At 43.2% G+C, this 17,752-nt stretch overlaps 1 long non-coding RNA gene across 1 annotated transcript in view; it reads left to right on the top strand.

Moving 5' to 3' along the window:
- LOC307209652 overlaps positions 1–10,681 on the top strand; it is a 143,586-nt gene extending 132,905 nt beyond the window's left edge. Inside the window, exon 3 of the long non-coding RNA XR_013835697.1 lies at positions 10,593–10,681. This is a non-coding gene — a long non-coding RNA (uncharacterized lncRNA). The remainder of the gene's footprint in view (positions 1–10,592) is intronic.
- The last annotated feature ends 7,071 nt before the right edge of the window (positions 10,682–17,752 follow it).

Here is a 17,752-nt window from a genome sequence, read left to right as displayed (position 1 = left end):
GTCACCCCAATTCTCTCTTCTACACAATGGTTAAATTATAGGACCTCCATCTTCCTCTGTTAGTGCTTAACCTACTTGCTTCATGCTTATTTACAAGAATCCCTGAAGCACTTTTAAGATACAAGGTAGACCTACTTGGTCAATTCTATCCCTCAGAGAAGTACAATCATCTGATGGGAAGAGATGATGCTGCCCAGGCTTGGCATCTTCCATGAGCTGGGTGGGGTAGATCTCAAGTGGGGAACCTACTCTACACATTATTGCTCCCCATGTGATGGAGATCCCGGCACAATCAGGATTCTAAATAAGGGGTAGGGTACCTCTTTTAGCCTGGACACCTTCTGCGGGTGCTGGAGGGTCCTGGCAAGCAAGAGGTTCAGGACAGATTCCAGCCAGGCAAAAACACGTGAGGTGTGAAGCAGGGGCCACTGATGGGTGTGGTCTGGGAAAGAGTTCCAAGGGGCAGAGAAAGAAGCATTTTGGCTCTGGGCCTGATGCTCCCCATCCCTGTTGTAAATCATATGGGGAGTCTACACACACAGAACAGGCCCCACATTTCAGACCTTTTCCATTTGATGCATGGAAGGCAGCAGGGCTGGGCAACTGGGGTTGCAAGAAAAGGGGGCGCAGCCAGTGAATGTGGCCCTACTTGCCCTCGTCATAAGGTGAAGGTGAGCACCTATACAAGGCTGCAGCCTAATGCCCTTGACACCAAAGAAAAGCAATGTGGTATTTTGCTTGATGTGGACCAAATTGTATTAGACTAAAAACCCTTTCCACCTATTTTTCCTGAATGCATCATCTACACTCAGTCAGGGTTTCTTCCTATTACCATCATGGCCCCTGAGAAAAATGGCTTTAGATGTATTACTGAAAACCAACCTAAATGGTGGCAAATACCCTTGATGGCTGAATTTGGACATGTACATGATAACTTTGTCTCTTCCAGTGCTTTTTTCCCTAGAAAAAATAAGTGCTCACCATGAAGTTGTTACCACATGCTCACCATGTAAGTGCCACATTTTCAGACTATAACAACAACAAAAAAGAGGTGCTGGTACTGTGTTCCCTTGAGTACCCCCTGAGGGAAAAGCACTGCTCTCCCTAGGCCAGCGGTTCTCAACCTGTGGGTTGGACTACAACTCCCATCATCCCCGAGCTCTGGCCTTGCTAGCTAGGGGTGATGGGAGTTGTAGTTCAACAATATCTGGGGATCCACAGGTTGAGAAAGGCTGCCCTAGGCCCTATGTGGTTATTCATCAGAAGCACCTCTGAGAAAGATTTATTGCTCAGAGAGATAAAGTCCAGCAGGCTTCCCTGCACGAATGAAACATCGCACAAGCATGTCTGTACCAGACAAAAGTGAAACCAGGGTCTTTCCGCCCCACAGTAGGGCAGGACACATACTCTGAGCTGTTTAACCCTGTAAGCTCAGGTTCTCTTCACAGCACCTTGATATGTGGCAAGGCTCACAAGTTATACACTCTCGAGGACCAGACTAGACATATGGAGCAATCCTGTGCATGTGATTAAGAACATGGTTCCCAGAAGGGAAAGGAGAACATGGGGGAACAGATTTAAACCTGTCCATCACCACACCTATGTGGATTTTACAAAGTCTCTGCCCAGTTGGCTATAATGCCAGTCAGGTAGGAAACTACTTAAATCTTTGGAGCACAGATAGGTTAGGCAGGGGACAAGCAGTGGCATTACAATGGGGGGTGGGGGTCGGTTAGCCCCGGGTGCCATGTCTGCGGGGGTGACAAGAAGGCACTCAGTGGGGGCTCGCGGCAGCACAAGCAGCCATCGCGCTGCTGCAGCTGCATGTGGAGGATCCTCCGTTCATGGCTGCAGCTGCGAGCAGCAGATCCTGGCACCGGCGGCAAGCCGCTATGTACAGTGCATGTGCAGCACCGCTACATATGGCGCATGCGTCGTATGCAGTGACACCGCACATGCGCCCTATGTAGCGATGCCCCGCCCCGGGTGTCACAACGCCTTTGTTCGCCCCTGAGGACAAGGCTGGATTTGTCTCTCTTTCCTCATGGGCTCCTGTTTACGTAATGAACAACTTTCCCTACCCTTGCTTTATCAATGAGTAGAGCAGGACTGTGCTTCTGATTGCCCCATGTATCTAGTTTGGCCTGAGTCATCATTCTTAAGAACAATTAAAAGGCCCTATGTTCATGCCTAAGCAAGAAATCCTTTTGCTTCAAATGTGAAAAACCCAAAGGGGGGAAAAACACCACATACCATCATGCCACTTTGATATACATTGGTGCTAGTTATTATAAGGGTAATAAATAAAACAAGCACAATGATTCAGTTTTGAATGCACGGATTTAATAATCTTTGAATATATCAAGAGCATGCTTGTGAACCTTCATAAACATCGCCAACCTGCTGCTGAAACGCTTCATATGCCTGCGCACTTGCATTCAATATGCTGCTTATGCAGGTATAAATGTGTTCAGGAAACAGAGACCTCTCCAGGCCCTGTAGGGAATAGCAGTGTTTGGTGTTATGTTTGCATCAGCTCTTATTGATCACATATATAAAACAGTCCTTCACCAGGTTCCTGGCAACAGCCCTGAGTACCTTGCACCTTATATAAACTTAAGATGGCAGGGCCAAGCCTAGTTTTGCAAAAACCTTTTGCAGCTGGAAGTGGATATGAAGCTTGCATCCAAGGGAAATGTCAAGATTTCAAATTAGCCTTCTTTTCAAGTCAGAAAAGAAAGCCAGAAAGAAAATAATTCATGTATTCATGATAACCTTTTCAGTAACCTATCATATCCACTTTAGCTCTTTATCTGAGTTGTTCCCTTTTTTGATAGATGCTTGTGACCCAGAATCAATCCACCCACCCACCCATCCAACACTGAGTGATGTTGTGTCATGAACCTCAAATAGTGTAGGATATTTTGTAAGGATCACAGTGCCTTACAGGTATCAGCAAAGGCTTGGAAACAGTAGTCGAAAACCCTTAAGCAATCAAAGACTGTGGAGGGAAACGTTTGGTTTTGTACATTGATGTTTTTGCTGCTCTGCTTAAACCGAGGCAACGTGCTCACTTTGTAACTGCAATATTTTTGGTTAATTCTACTACTGTCCTTGAGACACCTCGCAAACATACACTTCTAGTTATATCGTTATATACGCATTGCTTACAATGAGCATCTTCACAAGGATGCATCATTTAAAATAATATAATACTTTTGTTCAATCCACGTTAGACAATGCTATTGTAAGCTTCAGCTGGTAGAAGATGTTGCAGCCCAGCTTCTGTTAAATGTTAGTTATTGAGTAATTAGTTTGCCACTGCTTTCAATCCATGGGTAACACTGGGGAGGGTACGTAGCACTAAGAAGACAGAATGCATTTTGAGAGGGCAATATTTGTCCTGAGATGATTTCTAAAAAATAATTGTGCTTCTCACATTCATGTCTGCTCTTCTAAAAATGCTGTAAATGTAAAGGGACCCCTGACCATTAGGTCCAGTCTTGGCCAACTCTGGGGTTGCGGCGCTCATCTCGCTTTATTGGCCGAGGGAGCCGACATACAGCTTCCGGGTCATGTGGTCAGCATGACTAAGCCACTTCTGGCGAACCAGAGCAGTGCAAGGAAATGCCATTTACCTTCCTGCCGGAGTGGTACCTATTTATCTACTTGTACCTTGACATGCTTTTGAACTGCTAGGTTGGCAGGAGCAGGGACCGAGCAATGGGAACTCACCCCATCATGGGGTTTCGAACAACCAACCTTCTGATTGGCAAGTCCTAGGCTCTGTGGTTTAACCCACAGTGCCACCCGCTTCCCAAACATGCTGGGATGTGTCCAAAAATGTCCCTAGAAACTGAGATCCACTAGAGCCATGGTTTTTAACGTGGGTCACACACACCACAGGGAGGCAATTTGATTTTTAAGGGGAGCAATTTGAGAATGAGTTATTAATAGTTAATGGCATTTAGGCTTCCTCCATGTGAATAGGAGTTCACTTTTTGAAGAATTATTATTATTATTATTATTATTATTATTAGTCATGGGGGGGTCAGGATTTTAGAGATGCTTAGGTGGGAAGTGGCCAAAAAAAGATTGGGAACCACTGCACTATAGACTCCTGCTGGAAGAAAAAGGGAGGGCAGGCAATTCTTGCCAATTGCCCCTGCAAAATCATCATACCATCTCCCACACTGTTCTAGTTAGTTACCAAACTTTCTGGAACTATCCTCCTGGAATTTTTTGGAAAGAATTTTTTTTGTGGTAATAGTTCCACCTTGGATGTGTGGAACTATTTCCATAGCTGTTTGGATTAAATGTGTGTGTCCCCCCTGCCATTTCACACTGATTTGATGACTGAAAAATGCTGCTAGCAGAAGCAATAGCGAACCAATTCCTATTTCAAATATCTCTGCCCTGAACTTGCAGTAGATGGCTTTCATTAACTCAGTATTCACACTGTGTCACTGTGCACAACACATCCACCCTTGAGCTAAATTGACAGGGCTGGTTGTTGTATTATGAAAGACAGAGACTCTTTGGGTAGGTGGTTCCCATATACGTTCAGGAGATAGCTATAAAGGGTAACTTGCCTAAGGTCACACTCACTCTGAAGGAGCTGTTACAGAGGTTTGGGTTACTCCTGAATACATCTCTGTCATGAGAGGCTCAAGTGTGCTAAAAATGCATTTTACTACCTCTGTCTGATTCGCCAGCTAGGGCCTTTCCTGGACAGGGAGAGCCAGACCACTGTAGTCAATGTGCTGGTAACCTTGAGGCTGGATTCCTGTAATGTTCTCAGTGAGAGGCTGTCCTTGGGCTTGTATACCAGACTGCTGATGAGGGAACATGGCTGAGAACATCTGCACTGGCAGTCCATCCACTATTGAGCCAGGTTCAGGTCCTCGTATTAATTTACAAAGACCTGAACAACTTAGGTCCCAGGTATCACCTGAATCTTTATATCCCAACTTGATCATCAAGATCTTCTACCAAAAACTTTAATGCTACCAAGCTTATGCAGGCAATTAAGATCTTTCTGCAATAGATAGCTGATGATCTCTGATGTTAATTTTTTTCCAAGGTTTTTATTCTGTAAATGTATGGTTGTAAACTGCTTTGCTTTTTTTATGAAACAGTGATACCCAAACATTTTTATGAATAAAAGAAATATAAATGGCTATGATAATGACCGCTCCCCGCTTAAAACGGGGGGCGCCCTTTGCGTAGACGCGCACAGCCCTAGATCTGGAGCGGCCCCATCAGCATAGGCTTGGCTTTGCTTTCCCTCAGGTGGGATACCTGGAGGTCTCCGCCTACCTCAGTCAGTTGTCCAATCCCACCTGGGGGAAGCGTTGCCAAGGAGACCAGGCCAGGTAGGGGAGGGATTACCTGCCCGCACAATAGAGGGAGGATCTTACCTGGGAATCCTCACTTGGCTCCAGAGCTTCTCCCACCCTACCCACCCTCAGTTAATGTCTTCTTTTGCAGGTTAACTTTTCTTCACAGGTATGCGGGCGCTGCTACGTTAAGGTCGCTGTTAAAGGGCCGGAAAGGAATTTCCCTGCATTGGCAGGTTTCGCCTTTCCCGTAGCAAAACGTCACAACTTTGGTGGTATCAGGCCTTGGGCAGAATCCTTTAGTCCATCTTCCTCTTTGCGGCGGCCATACCAGGGTTCCCCGTTAAAGGGGTTTCTGAAGGGAGGCTTTGACCGTACACCGAAAGGTTGTCATTGCTCTCCCCTGCGGCGGCGGCGTAACGGGGGCGGCTATCTCTGCTTGAACATATGTTCTCCAGAGCTGGCCCATCCCCCCCCACACACACTGGATAACCCTGAAGCTCCTTGGTCCCAGACTTCCGGGTTAGCGCCTCTGGCAATGGTGGAATTCCTCTGATCGGGAGGAATTTACTCCGTGGAAACAGGGTCTGGCCGCCACGGCGAAGGCGGAGACCCACTAAAAATCACAGGCGGGAGAAGCCTGTGAACTTGGGATTCGGCTGGCACCTTTTGCGCCTCCCCTACTCGCGGGGAGACCCGGTTTTGGGGATCCGAAGCGATGTGGGGTGAGCGGCGCGGTGCTTCGAATTGATTGCTTCTTTCACGGAGTGAAGCCGCATTGCTGTTGCCAGAGAGCGCTGACTTTTTCCTGTGGACAATTCGATTTTAAACAACTACCCGTGAGTAGAACGGAAAATTGGATCTATAAATGTCTTAATTTGGCACTGAAACAGGAAGGTTTCAAACAGGAAGTCCGCCTTCCCCTTTTGTAAATAGATTGAAGCAAAGACGCTGCAAGCTAAGGTCTTAGAAAGTCTTCCGCAAAGGATTAAACTTCCATCGATTAAAACTATTAAACCCCCCCTGGAAGCAGGAGAAGAGGGGGGAAATTTTGGATCGCGCAAGCCTACAGGAGAGAGTGATGAAAATTAAATCACCACCGCTCTGGAACCTGGAAAGGGGCTGCCAGTAAGATTGCCTTTTTAAGTTCATTGGCTGTGAATAGAACGTATCTTGACAGTTAGCTAAATAAGAGAAATATATTGTTTCCATTGTCCTCTTCTGCGTTTAAAAAGGAGGAAAAGTAACTGAAAATTGAAACTATATTTACTGTTTGAACTGTGCTTAAAAGGATTGACACAAATAGAAACTGTTTCCCTCTAGAGGGAGCCTTTGAAACTGTTATAAGAGCTGAGCTGGGGGAACCAGCTGCAAGATAAGAGACTGTGAGAATCAGGGATTGTCCTTGGACTATTTGAGAATGTCGACAGAAAAAGCTTTAGTGATTGCATTATGCAAGATAAGTCACTCGTTGGAACAACTCCACAAGAAGACAGATGTTATGACTACTAAAATTGATAACTTGGGACAAAAAGTGACTAACTTGGGACAAAAAGTGACTAATTTGGGACAAAAAGTGAACATCAATACAGAAATTATTCAGGATCTGATACAGGAATCTATTTTGACAGGGCAAATTGTCGAGAAGGCGAAGGAGAAAGTTGCTGTTGTTGAACCTAAAGTAATACAAGTGGGAGCCCCAGCCTTACAGAGGCAAAATGAGGACTATAAGTTGAGGCCTTTTATGATTGAATTTAGAAAAAGTCAGATTTTGAGGATCGGAGCCCTGCCTGGACTGGAGAAGAAAAGTTGGATAGATCCCTTCATGCAGGGATTTACTGACTTTTGGGATTTGGACTTGGGTCGTGAGGAGATTGGAGCTGTGGGGGCCTTTAGATTTGGAGGAATTTTGAAACATGTCCTGAAATACCTTATGGATTTTAGATTTAACCATGGAGATTTGGTTGACCTGTCGAGAAGGAATAAAAGCATTGCTAGGTTGGAGCTTCCCCGAGATCTGCTCTTCAGTATCAAAGGAAGGAAAATAAGAACAAGATCAGTAGAAGACAAAGTAAAGTGCATGTATAAATATGAAGAAGACCTGCAGAAGGGACTTGGAAAGAGTTAAGAGCCTCGGACAGAAGATCACCAGGTTGATGGACTATATGGAATTGACGAATGACTGGCAGTATCCGAGACCAGGGAGAAGAGGTGGTGGAAGAAGATTGGAAAAAGTTTAAAGTTTATTTTTAGAAATAGAAATATTGTAAAATTACTGAGTGTTAGAAAAATGTTGGAATGAAATCTTATGGCTTTAGTAGAAATGTTATAAGGAGTTAAGCATAAATAAGCATTATAGTATTAATGGAAAATAAGGGTAAAAATAAGTTAAGATATTTATATGACAGAAAATAGAGAAAGATGGAAAGGAATTGCTGAAACAATTAATAGAAGTGGAATACAAAAAGGGAGGCGAGAGGAGGTCAATGAAACAAGGGTATGAAAGATAGAGTATTGAAATGGTATGGTGTATGTTTTTAAATTGTTTTTGTTTTGTTTTGTTTAGGTCAATGTGTTAATGTTGTGTTTTGTATTGTTTATATATTGTATTGTTTTGTTTTTTCCCTTTCTTGTTTTTTTTCCTTTTTGTCTTTTTTCTTCTTTTTCATTTTTGTATGTTTTAAAAATAATAAATATTATTTTAAAAAAAGAAGAAGCTCCCTAGGTCCCCGGCTGGGGACTGGGGAGGGAGAACGCCCAGTGCCTGAGCCAAGGTCTACCCACATTTGAAATTTAATAAAGTTGTGGCCAATTTAATCCCATAGCATGTTGTCTTGAGTCGTTATTCCACATGACGGGGGGGACCGCTCAGGATCTGGGGACTCCGCCTGTCCACGCAAATGGGAAATACTTTGGAACTCTAACACTGTGGTACTTCGGGTTACAGACTTCAGATTACAGATGCTTCAGGTTATAGACTCCCCTAACCCAGAAATAGTACCTCGGGTTAAGACCTTTGCCTCAGGATGAGAACAGAAATCATGTGGCGGTGGCATGATGGCAGCAGGAGGCCCCATTAGCTAAAGTGGTACCTCAGATTAAGAACAGTTTTAGGTTAAGAATGGCCCTCTGGAACAAATTAAGTTCTTAACTCGAGGTACCACTGTATAGGAACATCACCTCTTCATCTCAAAAGCCTTATTGGTTTTGTTATCACTCCTTATGAATGCTTGCAAAATCCAGATGGCATAGGCTCCCATTCTGAAGCAAACAAATATTGTGTGTGTGTGTGTGTGTGTGTGTGTGTGTGAGAGAGAGAGAGAGAGAGAGAGAGAGAGAGAGAGAGAAATGAATGGCAGATGGGAGCCTTTGTTCCCAGACAGACATGCAGACTGGGAGAGTATCCTAGCTGACAGGCAGGGAGGTAGGCTGGCTGCAGAAGTTAAAATCACACTTCTGAGTATGCTCAGAACTGTTGCGAAAATTTTGCATATGGATTGACCCACTGGATAGCATATAGAAACAAAAAAGGAGTCAATGAATTAAAAAATACACAGGTGAAAGAAGAAGTGATGTGACTGGAATACGCTGTCCTGATGCTAATTTCAAATATTAAACTGCATGATAAGCCCATCATTAGAGCTAAGCAAATAATTCACAGTGAATAATTTATTCAACAAACTCTGCTTCTTTTTTTCCTGTATACACAATGTCCGTGAGTAGATTGCAATTTCCCTGAATTTATTCATGATTCACTTTTACGCAAATGCTTGTGAATCTGTTTTTTTAAACTCAAGGGCTGTCCATGAGCAAGTCTGAGTATTATGAATTGGAGTGTTGCCGGTTATGAAGAGAGATACTAACTGGACTTATTTCTTCTAGTTTTCAATTAAAGTAATTTGCATTTAAAAATACAAACTAAACTTAGAAGCAACTAATTAGACTGGGAATCCTACTTAACTCAGGTGCTTCATTTAGGTTGTAGTACTTAATATTCGGCACCCAAAATATAAGGGTTATTATTGTTTTATTTTTGTTTAGCTAATTCACCATCTCATAGAACCTCCTAGTGGCGCACCAATAAAACTGCTAGCACATTTACAAAGCTAAGCAGCATCTTGTAGAGTTTCAAATTAGATGGGAGACTGCATGTAGAGATTCCTGGATTGCTGGGGTTTGGATTAGATGACACTTGGGGTGCCTTTCAACTCTATGATTCTGTAAGTCTACCAGCGTTTGAGCCTAAATTCTTACTTGTTTGGGAAGGCATGGGTAATTGTAACCTATGTAGAAAAATTGTTTTCTGGAACATTTACTACCTTCTGTCAGCTTCTAGAGAGGAATGAATCCTAGAATCCTAGAACTGTAGAGTGTGGAGGAACCCCCAAGTCCAACCTCTGGCAATTGGAATTGTCACTCAAAAGCAATTACCAAGTCTGTTTCCTTATTCAGATCCACCTGAAGTCAAAGAACCTGGTAGAGATAGATAGCTCAGATGCTTAGAGTGTGGTCTGATGACACCAAGGTTGCAGGTTCAATCCCTGTATGGAACAGCTGCATATTCCTGCACTGTAGAGGGTTGGACTAGATCAGCCTTTCTCAACCTGTGGGTCCCCAGATGTTGTTGAACTACAACTCCCATCACCCCTAGCTAGCAAGGCCAGAGCTCAGAGATTATGGGAGCTGTAGTCCAACAATATCCAGGTACCCACAGGTTGAGAACTGCTGGACTAGATGATCCTAGAAGTATCTTATAACTCAGTTCTCTGAGTTCTATGACTCAAATGTTCATCTAGCAAAGACCAAGTTATATTAAGCAATAAGACAGCAATATGTCCTCCAACATTACTACTGTGTACATCTGGAATGATCCTTCTATTGGTTTCTTTATATCTAAAGCTGGCAAACGGTAAGATGCGTAGGGATTCAATGGAGATCTCTCTTTCTCTCTCTGTTGTAGGTCATGTACTGTACATGCCAAAGGCAAGTTTTAAAAGGAGGAGGTAGCAGGTACACCATCTGCTTGAGATCCTGGAGAGCAGATGGTAGAGTAGATGACACTGCGTTAGATGGACCAAAGATACAAGGCAGCTTCCTATATTAATCTAAATGTCCTAGAAGGTGAATTGTGTACTTTTTTTAAAAAAAAAAAGGTCTGTCTTTTACATTTCTGATTTAAATGATTTTTATTCTTCTTGTTGAGTTGTGTCTACTGATGTCCAATGATTGAATACTTTTTTTATTATTATTCAGCAGACTTTCATCAACAGAATAAGGAAGAAAGGCATTTTTCATATAATCAGCCTCATCCCTGAATCTCCATCACCTAATCCTCTACAGACAGTTGTAGGAACCTTCATAACACAGCAAGGATGGTGGTTCAAGGAGGGTGGGCAAATTGGTAAAAATAGCCTTGCTCCCTCTGCTGAATCAAGAAGCCTTCTATTGTGGACCAACAGTATGTCAGATATAATCCATTAGGCTCATCAATGCTTTCTTTCTTTCTTTCTTTCTTTCGGTTTAAGAAATTACTTTCACAACTATTTTTAAAGTACCAAAATTACAATGAAAATTGCTTCAAATGTTACAAATGTGGAATTACATTTTAGTCCCTAATGTGTGAAAAGATTCCAATTCTCTTCTTTAATTGATTTCTTCAAATATTTAATACTGCAAATTTGGCACACCTATGCTGATTAACTTTGTCCAACCCAAATTGGATCTTATAGATTCTATTCAGAGATTATTCAAATTTCAACTCAAGTCAAGCCCACATTACCTAGTTTCGCAGTACTTGTTGCATCTTTTAAACTAATCTAACATTTATATATTTTCATATATATTCCTAACCTTATTTTTCAGAAGCCAGAAGAAGAAAACCTTTTCAACACTCTGCAGCATCACATCTATGAATGATGCATAAATCATTTAACACTTATTTTCAGGGTATATTATCTCCTGCCAACTCATTTATTCTCATGCTGATAATCTTGCCTTAAAAGTCTAGTGTTCTGAGGTACTAAAGCATTTCTGGAAGCAATCACATTTGTGGTAATTAGTCAGCTGAATAGTCATGAGGAATGGGATACACTTCTTCATCCTGTCAATTCAGAGCTCCAAATTGTTACCACAAACAGATACCTTATCTCACTCTTGTTGGATGCCATAAATACGAATTTAGAAAGATAATCTTTAGCTACTATTTCCTATACATTGCTTCACTGGGTTGAACACCACTACTAATGTATAACAGACACAACTAAACACATAATTAATCATATACAGAATGAGTCATATACCGAGTAGTTACACTGATTTCAATGGGTCAGATATAGTATGACTAAGAGTGGATATCTATCAAGACTTATATCATGATTTCCACTCCCACCAGCAGAAAACACAATTGGGGACTTTCCCCTGATTCTCCCTCCCACAAACTTGCAGGGCTTGCAGGGCAGCAGCTGAAGAAGGAGCAAAAAGGGTTTTCTTGTGTGTGTGTTTCTTGTGGCTGATTAGCTGCTCTCCCTGTGCAAAGGTCAGAGGGGGCAGGGTTTCTGTTGAGGTAGGTGATTAGCTGTGGGAGGAGCTTATCAGAGCTTGCAGGGCAGCAGCTGAAGAAGGAGCAAAAAGGGTTTTCTTGTGTGTGTGTTTCTTGTGGCTGATTAGCTGCTCTCCCTGTGCAAAGGTCAGAGCCTAGCGGCACGCGCAATTTGATCCATCTTTTAGATTTAGGGGAGCTAGTCTCAAACGTTTGTTGGGGGAGACCTAGGTTTTTTTGGGGGGGAGTTATTTGTCCCGTCTTCACACTTTTTATGATGGAGGACTGCTGTAGCCACCCCCAACGACACGTTCTCAAGATGGAGGGTGAGGGAACAGCTGCAGTCGCCTGCGGTTCCTGCGCAATGTTTGCCATCTTGCCAAAGGTTACAGGCAGCTTTACCTGCAGCAATTGCATGTTGATTGCCCTCTTAGAAGACAAAGTCCAGCAACTGGAGGAACGTGTAGCTATGCTCCAAAGAATTAGAGAGCTGGAGCTCTTCTTGGAAGCAACAGAGCACACCGTCTCCACCAAGGTGGAGACAGGGGACTCCCCTGAGAAGGAGGCTAGTTCACCAACACAGGAGCCAGATATATGGAGAAATGTGACTCAAAGAAGTAGGAGGCCCAGGGTTCGCTCTGATTGTTTAGAAATACACAATCGCTTTGAGGTCCTCTCCCCTAGCATGGAAGACGAAGAGCAGACTCCATTTGAGGATCTCTCCCTCATTACAGTCGATCAGGTATATGAAGATGAGCAGCAAAGTCAGTCCTCAGGGAATGTGCAGGCGACCTTGGAACGGACAGCTCACGGAAGAACCCCGACCAGACCTAAGAGGACCTAAGATAGGGGATTCCCTACTGAGGGGAACAGAAGCAGTGATCTGTGGGCCTGACAAGATGTCTCGGGAAGTGTGCTGTCTCCCCGGGGCTAAGATCCAAGATGTAACTGAACGACTGCAAGGAATCATAAAACCCACTGACAAATACCCCTTCCTCTTGGTTCATGTGGGAACCAATGACACTGCAAGCAATAGCCTCCAGAAGATCAAAAGAGACTATGGGCTGGAAATTGAAGCAATTAAATGCACAAATTGTCATCTCATCTGTCCTCCCAGTTGAACGACGTGGCCCAGGGAGAGAGGGGAAAATAGTGGAAGTTAACAGCTGGCTTCACAAATGGTGTAAACAGGAGCGGTTTGGATTCTTAGATCACGGACTGCAGTTTCTTGAAGATGGACTTCTGGCAAGCGATGGGCTGCACCTCACAATGGTTGGGAGAAATGTTTTTGCCAAAAATCTCAGAAACCTCATCAGGAGGGCTTTAAACTGACTAATGTGGGGGAGGGAGACAGTGCTCCTGAAGGTAGGAGTCTATCAATCGATGAAGATGATCATCCAAATGTCATAGACCAAATGGAGCAAACAGCACGCAGACCTAGTGGTGGGAGGAAAAAATCCTTAAATAAGAGACACGGGGGAATGATTAATGGACTTCAATGTCTGTACACTAATGCGCAAAGCATGGGAAATAAACAAGATGAGCTTGAGCTCTTGGTACAGCAAACTAAATATGACATAATAGGCATCACTGAAACCTGGTGGGATAAGTCCCACGATTGGAATGTAATAATGGAGGGATACAATCTATTTCAGAGAAACAGACCAGACAAGAAAGGAGGAGGAGTGGCGTTATATGTCAGGGATGTGTATACCTGTGAAGAGATCCAAGATTTAGAACCTCAAAGCCAAAGTGAGAGCATTTGGGTCAAAATTAAGGGAGAGAAGAATAACAGTGACCTCATTGTGGGAGTTTACTATAGATCCCCAAGCCAAACGGAGGACATAGATGATGCCTTCCTGGAACAGATGGCCAAGCATGCAAAAGGAAGGGAGATAGTAGTATTGGGGGACTTCAATTACCTGGATATTTGTTGGATGTCAAACTCAGCCAAGAGCATAAGGTCAAACAGATTCCTCACTGGCCTTGCAGACAACTTCATTGTCCAGAAAGTGGGAGAAGCAACAAGAGGAACAGCCATTTTAGATCTGGTCCTAATCAATGTTGATGACCTGGTTAGTGGGGTAGAAGTGGAAGGATCATTAGGCGCGAGTGATCATGCTCTTCTGAAGTTTACTATACAGCGGAAAGGAGCAGCCAAGCATACTAGGACTCAATTTCTTGACTTTAAGAAAGCCGACTTCATAAAACTTACGGAAGTGCTGGGTGAGATCCCATGGACAGTAATACGAAAAGGAAGGGGAGTTCATGATGGCTGGGAGTTTGTTAAGAGGGAGATAGTAAAAGCACAACTTCAGACAATACCAATGAGATGGAAACATGGAAGGTGCCTAAAGAAGCCAGGGTGGCTATCTAAAGAACTTTTAACTGAGTTAAGATTAAAAAAGGATGTGTACAAAAAATGGAAAAGGGGGGAAACCACCAAAGAGGAATTCAAACAAATAGCCAGCATGTGTAGACACAAAGTCAGAAAAGCTAAAGCACAGAATGAACTCAGGCTTGCTAGAGAGGTTAAAAGCAACAAAAAAGGCTTTTATGTGTATGTTTGTAGCAAAAGGAAGAACAAAGAAACAGTGGGGTCACTCAGATGAGAAGATGGTGAAATGCAAACAGGGGACACAGAAAGGGCTGAACTCAATGCCTTCTTTGCCTCAGTCTTCTCCGATAAAGAAAACAATGCCCGACCTGAAGAATTTGGAGCAAATGATTCAGCAGAGGAAACACAGCCCAGAATAACTAAGGAGATAGTACAAGAATACTTGGCTAGTTTAGATGTATTCAAGTCTCCAGGGCCAGATGAACTGCATCCAAGATTATTAAAAGAACTGGCAGATGTGATCTCAGAACCACTGGCAGTCATCTTTGAGAATTCCTGGAGAACAGGCGAAGTCCCAGCAGACAGGAGGAGGGCAAATGTTTTCCCTATTTTCAAAAAGGGGGGAAAGAGAGGACCCAAATAATTACCGCCCAGTCAGTCTGACATCAATACCAGGGAAGATTCTGGAGCAGATCATTAAGCAAACAGTCTGTGAGCACCTAGAAAGTAATGCTGTGATCACCAATAGTCAGCATGGATTTCTGAAAAATAAGTCATGTCAAACTAACCTGATCTCGTTTTTTGACAGAATTACAAGCCTGGTAGATGAAGGGAACGCAGTGGATGTAGCCTACCTTGATTTCAGCAAGGCATTTGACAAGGTGCCCCATGATATTCTTGTAAAGAAGCTGGTAAAATGCGGTCTTGACTATGCTACCACTCAGTGGATTTGTAACTGGCTGACTGACCGAACCCAAAGGGTGCTCATCAATGGTTCCTCTTCATCCTGGAGAAGAGTGACTAGTGGGGTGCCACAGGGTTCTGTCTTGGGCCCGGTCTTATTCAACATCTTTATCAACGACTTGGATGATGGACTCAAGGGCATCCTGATCAAATTTGCAGATGACACCAAACTGGGAGGGGTGGCTAACACCCCAGAGGACAGGATCACACTTCAAAACGACCTTGACAGATTAGAGAACTGGGCCAAAACAAACAAGATGAATTTTAACAGGGAGAAATGTAAAGTATTGCACTTGGGCAAAAAAAATGAGAGGCACAAATACAAGATGTGTGACACCTGGCTTGAGAGCAGTGCATGTGAAAAGGATCTAGGAGTCTTGGTTGACCACAAACTTGACATGAGCCAACAGTGTGATGCAGCAGCTAAAAAAGCCAATGCAATTCAGGGCTGCATCAATAGGAGTATAGCATCTAGATCAAGGGAAGTAATAGTGCCACTGTATTCTGCTCTGGTCAGACCTCACCTGGAGTACTGTGTCCAGTTCTGGGCACCACAGTTCAAGAAGGACACTGACAAACTGGAACATGTCCAGAGGAGGGCAACCAAAATGGTCAAAGGCCTGGAAACGATGCCTTATGAGGAACGGCTAAGGAAGCTGGGCATGTTTAGCCTGGAGAAGAGGAGGTTAAGGGGTGATATGATAGCCATGTTCAAATATATAAAAGGATGTCACATAGAGGAGGGAGAAATGTTGTTTTCTGCTGCTCCAGAGAAGCGGACACGGAGCAATGGATCCAAACTACAAGAAAAAAGATTCCACCTAAACATTAGGAAGAACTTCCTGACAGTAAGAGCTGTTCGACAGTGGAATTTGCTGCCAAGGAGTGTGGTGGAGTCTCCTTCTTTGGAGGTCTTTAAGCAGAGGCTTGACAACCATATGTCAGGAGTGCTCTGATGGTGTTTCCTGCTTGGCAGGGGGTTGGACTTGATGGCCCTTGTGGTCTCTTCCAACTCTATGATTCTATGATTAACAACAACACATGTTTCAGGAGACTGGGGGTTCTTCTGGCTCAGTGGGGAGGTGTAGCACTGGGGACTTCAGGATGAATTGACAAAATATAAAACACCAAGTGGCACTCAAGCAATAAAAAGAACAATTTTCTTGTGGCCTAAGGTTTCATAGACCACTTCATCACATGCATGAAGGATTTGCTTAAACTGGCAGACATATAGACATATGGTGAGGGCAAGGGACTGGAAAGAAGTGAGGTAAGAGCAAAATGAATCGCAGAATTGTGTTAATGCTGTCCTGTACAGAACCTGCAACACTGGTGTTATTAGCATCACACCAGCCAACAGAGCTATCGCTAAAGATAGTGACATCTACACAAAAGCAAAGCAACTACAGTGTCAATGTGATGTAGGTGTCAAAACTAACATCATGGCATTAATAACCTAAATCAGAATCACAATCACTCAAATAAGAAATCTGAGTAAACTTAATTTGGTTCCAACATGATACATATTACTGACCCAACTTTTATTATCTGTAAAGGGACAACTACATGTTTGTTAATGGGTTAGGGAACACTGCGCCCTGCAACCCCCACTTCATTCACCCCTGTTCCAAGAATGGATCAATCATTATCCTCCAAATTTGTTGAGGAACTGAGTTATACATCACATAGAAATACAAGCAGCAAGGGCCATAAATTTTCCAGGAGTTTGAACCATTTATATGCCCTGCAGCATGAACTATGACCTTCTCTTATATAAGACCATCTACAAAATGTTCCAAGTAAATCAGGTGCAGAAGAAATATGATTACTGGGCAATCAAATGTTAACCTCCAAGCTTGGAATCCGAAAACTTGAAGAAAGTTTGGGGCTTTTTTTATTTTTGATCCTGAAATCATGATCAGTTGGCACATTTAAATCAGGGTATGAATCTGTTTAAACCATTGTGTGGAATCTATACATTTTATAAATTGTAGGGATCTTCTTTAAAAACTAATTTGGTGAGAAATCTTATTTGTGCCCAGAAAAATTACACAACCAAGCTGTTGATGAAAACAAACTCCCAGTTTGAAAGAACGTTACTATAGTAGCTGCAATCATCATAGTCTAAAATCCACAAATGTTTTATGTTACTAGAAGAGGGCAATGCATTATATTCTCTGCAGGGATATAGCCACATTTCAGCTTCCTCCACCCACTCAACACTATGGCTCAGGAGCACTACTGCAGCCAGCTGGGGAGAGGTAAAACACAGGAACACCAGGGTATGCACATGTATGTCAGTATCAATGGACACACCACTGAGATTCGTAAGCCCGTGTCATTCCTCCTTTATCCTCTTTGGCCTTTTGGGCATCTGACCACCCCACATTCTATTGCACTGCAGAATTACAGATGCTTTGGGGCCTTGTAGGAATTGTTTGCCTGTCCACAAATTGGCCAAGTTGGGCAGGAGCTTTTGTGTGTGCATGTCTCCTCTGCACTGGAAGCTGAAGGCCAGTAAGAACGTAGGGGTGGCTGTTGTTAAATAGGTTAATTGGTCACATTGTCTGAAAG

The sequence above is a fragment of the Podarcis cretensis genome, assembly GCF_951804945.1.
Source record: "Podarcis cretensis genome assembly, chromosome: 2".
NCBI lineage: Eukaryota > Metazoa > Chordata > Lepidosauria > Squamata > Lacertidae > Podarcis > Podarcis cretensis.
This window is presented reverse-complemented; position numbering and strand designations above follow the sequence as displayed.